This window comes from Hippopotamus amphibius, chromosome 9 (assembly GCF_030028045.1).
Source record: "Hippopotamus amphibius kiboko isolate mHipAmp2 chromosome 9, mHipAmp2.hap2, whole genome shotgun sequence".
NCBI lineage: Eukaryota > Metazoa > Chordata > Mammalia > Artiodactyla > Hippopotamidae > Hippopotamus > Hippopotamus amphibius.
The window spans coordinates 93,884,738-93,891,957 of NC_080194.1; positions in this window are offsets into that span (position 1 = coordinate 93,884,738).

Below are 7,220 nucleotides of genomic sequence, written 5' to 3' on the forward strand. Positions count from 1 at the left end.
TTTTTTTTTTAAGAACTTTTATTGAGATACAGTTAACATACAATAAACTGCATATATTTAGAGTGTACAATTTGGTATCCCAATCTCCCAATTCATTCCCCCCCAACCCTCCCTGCTTTCCCCTCTTGGTGTCTGTATGTTTGTTCTCTACATCTGTGTCTCTGTTTCTGCCTTGCAAACCAGTTGATTTGTATCATTTTTCTGTATTCCATCGACCCTATGTTTCTGTTTCAACATGCCGCTTAAGAAAAAGAGCTTCAGACATCCACCTGCCAGAAGAAAGAGAGTTTAGGAAAGATATTTTAACTATGTTAATGGAATTAGGATTCAAAATATTTAAAAACATAAGGTTATACATCAACAAAGCCAATAAAAGCAGGCTCCCTTTTGGATCAGTTTGGTTTATACCAAGACCTCCAAGCTCTTAAATTCTTCCCATCTTCTCTTGACTTGTCTTTCTGACCTTCCTGCCTTCACCTTCAGTTCGGCCATGTAGCCATTTCTCTAATAAGAGTGGCAAACACATGGCATCATTTGTGCCAGAGCTGCCTGAGAACCCTTTCTGTGCATTGACTCTCTTCAGCTTTTTCATCAATTTACAAATGAAGAAAACGAAGTTGAGTAACTTGCCCAAGGCTTCCCAGCCACAGCCAGGAACATAATTTGTAAGGCCCAGTGAAAAATGAAAATGCAGGTCCCCTTTCAAAAATCAAGGGGAGAAATTGCTCCTAAAATACTAATATATAAGGATTTTTCCTTTAAAAGATTTTATTACTTATAAAACATAATAGGAGAAATCATCTTTCTAAACAAAGAATTTTAAATTATAAGCATAAGTTTTACTGTTTATACTGTGCGATGCCAGTTTTAAAGGCAAATCTAAGAGTGTTTAACTCATGCAGAATCACCAGTATTTCATGGCTTGAACGTGCATTTGTATTTTAGTCTTACCAGAACAGTGGAAAGGCTGCACAAAACTAGCTGTTTTTATTCCACTTCTTGATATGCACACATCCTATCAACACTTCTTGTCTTCAGCTCCATGACTGGGATTGGTGATGACCTAGAGGGGTGGAATGGGGAGGGTGGGAGGGAGGCTCGAGAGGGAGAGGATATGGAGATATATGCACAAATATAACTGATTCACTTTGTTGTACAGTGGAAACTGGCACAACAGTGTAAAGCAATTATACTCCAATAAAGAGCTGGAGGAAAACAACAACAACAACAAAAAACACTTCTTATCTTCAACTCAAAGACTTAAATAAGGAAAGGGACCTAAGGTCAGTCCTAACTTGCCCTTTCCTGGTATGTCCTGATTTTCAACATACGTGATTGGCTAACACAGGAAAGTAATGCGAGTAAGAGATGATGTGATTGGGTTCCTTGGCTGTTTGGAGAATGCCACTGCCTCTGTGTTCCCAGAAAGTTCTGGTTGACAGGAAAGCATGGCCTGGTTGGGGCTGTCAGTGTCCCATTTGCTCAGTTCTAGATCTGTTGTTACGAAGCATATGCACCGAATTCAGTGGACTCACAACGCATGTGAGTTCAGCAAGACTCAAAGTGAGTAGAAATGTAAGCATGTTATGGAAGCTGCAGGGCTTCTGGAATGCTACACGTAAGCAAGGCAGAAAGTAATAAGGGCTAAGCACATCTGCCAATTCCTCTGCTCAAATGCATGCTCCGTGGTCCCATCAGCCTTAACAAAACACAAGTCCAAAGACATAATTATTAAGCATTTCAAGACAGTGTCAGCAGGGCTTTTAACCAAGTGCAGGACCCTTCTGAGAGCAGGACTCTTTCGATGGCACTTTTTGTACTCAGGAAGCCAGCCCTGCCCTTACCTAAGTGGGGTGTTGGGATTGGAACCCAGAGCCTAGGCTCCAAACCACTATAAATAGCTACACTCTTTCTCTTGACTATATTGCTTTTCTTACTGTTTTAATTTCGTTTTGTCATGCTCATCACTGCTTCTGTATCAAAATTATTGGCAATAATCACATCACTAGCTGTTTGGGACCATCAGGCTCCTTGGCATTCATTTTATCAGACTCCAGTAAGCTCCCTTTCCTGTTTCCATGGTGGCTATTCTAAACCATTTTTCAAACCTCTTGTCTAGATTTGAGTTTCCTCTTTCTTACTAAACCACAATTGTTCTATGTCAATACATTGTTTTCTTAATTACCGTGTATTTCATCCAAATAATATATCAGAATTTACTCAGTCATTTACCTACTGCTATCCATCTAAGTTATTTTTAATTTTTCTTCTAACATTACAACATTGCAGTGAATGGCATGCATCTCTTATGAGATGAACTTGCCTCCAATTTTACAGGAGAAAATAGAACATAACACATATGAAATCCTTCTTTCCCAAATGTATATATATATCTCCATCTGAGTTCATACTTGCTGTCACTGGTTGGGTTCCCTGGGAAGCAGACTCTGAGAAGGAACTTAATATTCAGGAAGTTTATTAGAGGAAGTTGCTCTCAGGGGCAACACCTGTGAAGGGAGGAAAGAAATCAGGATTGGGCAGAGAGAGAAACTGGGCTGTGGTTCCAACCCTGCAGAGAGCTCTGGAGCTGGAATGGCCCTTAGAATTGCCTGGGTTAGAAGGATGAAGCTGTTAACCAGTCATTGGATGCAGGATGCCCCAGAATAGGGTATGGGCTTGCTTGAGGCAACTCTTTTCAACTGAGGCAATTCTCAAAGACATTGAGATTGTCCAGCAATAGGGAAGATAAACCCTGTGATCCTGAAGGGCAGATACGGTCACTGCAGCCCAGCATCCAGGACACCTTCCCTCCACCCCCGGAGAGAGATGCTTTTCCTCCCCCACTTCCTTCAAATCTTGCCCAATTAATTATCTCGCTTTTCCTCATCTCTTCAATTTCTTCTCTGATAACAGCTCCTTTCACTCAGCCTAAAAACCTAGAGTCTTTCCTCAATATCCCTGGGGGATTAGTTCCAGGACCCCTGTGGGTGCCAAAATTCACAAGTATTCAAGTCCCTTATATAAAATGATATAGCACTTGCATATAACCTACACACATCCTCCAATCCTCCCATCCTTCCATATACTGTAAATCATCTCTACATTACTCATAATACCTAATACAATGTAAATGGTATGTAAATATTGAGTGGTAAATACAATGTAAATTGCTATGTAGATAATTGCCAGGTGAGTGGTAAATTCAAGTTTTGCTTTTTGGAAATTTCTGAAATTAAAAAGTACATATATTTTCGGAATAATTGAATAATTTGAGTTGGTTGAATTTGCGGATGTGGAGACTGGGGGTGCTCTACTATACTCAAGCCTCCTCCCATTAAAAGCATCCCATTAGGACTTCCCTAGTGGTGCAGTGGTTAAGAATCCATCTGCCAATTCAGGGGATACAGGTTCAAGCCCTGGTCAAGGAAGATCCCGCATGCCACGGAGCAACGAACGAAGCCCTCGAGCCACAACTACTGAGCCTGCGTGCCACAGCTACTGAAGCCCTCATGCCTAGAGTCCGTGCTCTGCAACAAAAGAAGCCACCACACTAAGAAGCCAATGCATCGCAATGAAGAGTAGCCCCCACTCACCACAACTAGAGAAAGCCCACGCATAGCAACAAAGACCCAAAGCAGCCAAAATTAAAAAAAAAAAAATTCCATTATTCCTCTCTGCTTCCCCAACACTATTGTCCTTTTATCTTTCCACCCGCCACCATCCCTCGAAGAGTAGTCTCCACTTATGATCTCCAATTTCTCATAGTGCATTTACTGCCCGGCCCAGAGTCATCTGGCTTCTGCCTCCTAAACTCTCCTGAAACTTCACCCGCTAAAGTCATTTGCTCCTCTTTATGTCCAGGAACTGCTTTTCAGCCTTCTACTTCCCTGACTTTCTTGTTGTACACAATACAATTGATCACTTTATTTAAGACACCTCTCCTAAGACTTGTGGTTGCCAAGGGGGAAGGAGGGTGAAGGAGGGATGGATGTGAGTTTGGGATTAGCAGATGCAAACTATTATATACAGGATGGATAAACAACAAGGTCCTGCTGCATAGCACAGGGAACTACATTCAATATCCTGTGATAAACCATAATGGAAAAGAACATGAAAAAGAAAGTATATATATATATATGCATGTATAACTGAATCACTTTGCTGTACAGCAGAAATTAACACAACATTGTATATCAACTATACTTCAAAAAAATAAATTAAAAACAAAAAAAGTCACCTCTGCTTCTTTGGTCTTTGTCACAGGACACTTTTGCTCTTGTTCTACCATCATTTCTGCACTATTTCGCTTCAGGCCCCTTCATTAACTCCACAAAGGTTGTTATTCTCCAGGACTCAGTTTTTGCTCCTACCTGTTCTTCCCGGTTGATTTCAACCACCTTCACCTTAAGTCAATGACTCTCAACTCTTTATCTTTACTACCTGCTCCTTCCTAAGATTCAGATGTATTCCTTTTGTAAAAATAATCTTGATCATCCAATACTTAGATTTTAAGTCACTTTTAAAAATAATACAAGTAGGGGCTTCCCTGGTGGCACAGTGGTTAAGAATCTGCCTGTCAATGCAGGGGACGTGGGTTTGATCACTGGCCCGGGAAGATCCCACGTGTCTCGGAGCAACTAACTCAGTGCGCCACAACTACTGAGTCTGTGCTCTAGAGCCCGAGAGCCACAACTATTGAGCCCACGTGCCACAACTACTGAAGCCCACACACCTAGAGCCCATGCTCCACAACAAGAGAAGTCCCCCCTTGCCGCAACTAGAGAAAGCCCGTGCACAGCAACAAAGACCCAATGCAGCCAATAAATAAATTAATTTAAAAAAAAATAACACAAGTAATACCTGGTTTCTACAGAAGACTGGGAAATCTAGGGAAGCCAAAAGAATATAAAATGGAAAAACCTGAAATTCAAACTTTGAGAGAGAATCACCATTGATATTCTGATGTATACTTAAATTTATGGACTTTTTCTGTGCAAAATACTGAATTTTTGGTAAGAAAATTTATTGTTTTCCAAAATTTTGGTCACACTTTACATGTGATGGTAATTTTTTTTATTTTTGTCTTTCAAATCACTGAACGTAATTCTACAACATCATTTTAATGGCTGCACAACATTCCATAGTACGACTGTACTAAAATTCTTTTAAACTTTTCTTCCAATTTTTGTACATTAACCTTGCTTCAACATTTTCCACTACTATAAACAACACCACAATGAGCATCCTTGTGGCTAAATTTCTGGGAGAAAGCATGTAAATATTTTTAGGGTCAACTATAGATATTGTCAAATTACCCTCAAACAAGATTGTATCAAGGCATATTTCCACCAGCAATGAGTAAAGAGTATCAGTTTTCCCAAACCCTCACCAAGAATAGAAAACAGCATTGGTTTTAAACTTCTCTGTGTATTTTTCATTATTTCAGTTGTATTTCTTTTTTTTCCTACTTGTTTATTGTCCACTTGTATATCTTTCTTTGAAAATTGCTTTTTTGTTTTCTTTGTTCATTTTACTCTATAAACGTTTTTTATTTATGGATTTGTAAGAAACACCTACTATGTCTAAGTACCTACAAGGTGGCAACAATTAGGCTTCCCTAGACCACTTCCAGACCAAAATTTTCACACCCAAATTGATTATCTCTTCCGTAAAGAACAGTTACCCCTGTTTCCTCTTTCTCAGTTAATATCTCCCAAGTTCGCCAAGACAGAAACTTCAGAAATAAGCACATCTCCTCCCCTGCCTCTTCTAATCCAGTTACAAAGTCTTGCCCATTTGTTCTCAGATAACCCTCAGGTCTGTCCCATCTTTCCTATTCTCCCTGCCACTGTCTTAGCCTGGTGGTAGTCCCAACCTCATATATATATGATATATATGAAGTATAGTTGATTTACAATGTTGTGTTACTTTCAGGTGTACAGCAAAGTGATTCAGTTAAATATATCTACATATATATGTAGATGTATATATGTATACCTATGTATTTTTTTCTTTTTAACATTCTTTTCCCGTATAGGTTATTACAAGATATTGAGTATAGTTCCCATGCTATACAGTAGGTCCTTGTTGTTTATTTTATATATATTAGTGTATATCTATTAATCCCAAATTCCTAATTTATCCCTCCCCCTCACCTTTCCCCTTTCATAATGATGTTTGTTTTCCACATCTGTGAGTCCGTTTTTGTTTTGTAAATAAGTTCATTTGTATCATTTTTTTTTTAGATTCCACATATAGGTGATATCATATATTTGTCTTTCTCTGTCTGACTTACTTCACTTCGTATGGTAATCTCTGAATCCATCCATATTGCTGCAAATGACATCATTTCATTCTTTCTTATAGCTGAGTATATATATATATATGTACACCACATTTCTTTATCCATTCATCTGTTGATGGACATTAGGTCACTGCCATGTGTTGGCTATTGTAAACAGTGCTGCAATGAACTTTGGGGTGCATGTAGCTTCAAATTATGATTTTCTCCAGATATATGCCCAGGAGTGGGATCACTGGATCGTACGGTAGTTCTATTTTTAGTTTTTTAAGGAACCTCTGTACTGTTCTCCATAGGGGCTGTACCAATTTACATTCCCACCAATAGTGTAGGAGGGTTCCCTTTTCCCCACACCCTCTCCAGCATTTATTATTTGTAGACTTTTTGATGGTGGCCATCCTGACTGGTGTGAGGTGATATCTCACAGCCTCACATGTTGATCTCACATCCCTTGTTCGAACCATTGCCAAAGCCTCCTAATGATAGCCAGCTGTCTCCTCCTCTATTTTATCTTCCATTCTGACAGAAGAATACTTTTTCTATTCTGATACAGAATAGGAAAGAACAAATCTCGTAGTGCCCATCCGCTCTTTAAAATCCTGCAGTGCTCCATCACTTCCAGTGTAACATGATCGTTCCTTAGCACTGCATATGAGGCCCTGTACAATACAGTTCCCAGTTACTTTCATATTCACCTACACTATTCTAGCCTTTGCACCCACAGCCAATCTGACTGAATACTATTCCCTCCAAATGTCATGCTTTTATACAACTTTATGTCTAAGCTTTTTTGCCTGAAGCCATCTGGTCACGATTCAAGACTTACAGCACATCTTGCCCCTGGAAACCCCTAAAAAATAAGTCAAACATACAAGCTTTGGATCTTTAGCTAGCTGGAAACTGAGATAAAAATCTGACC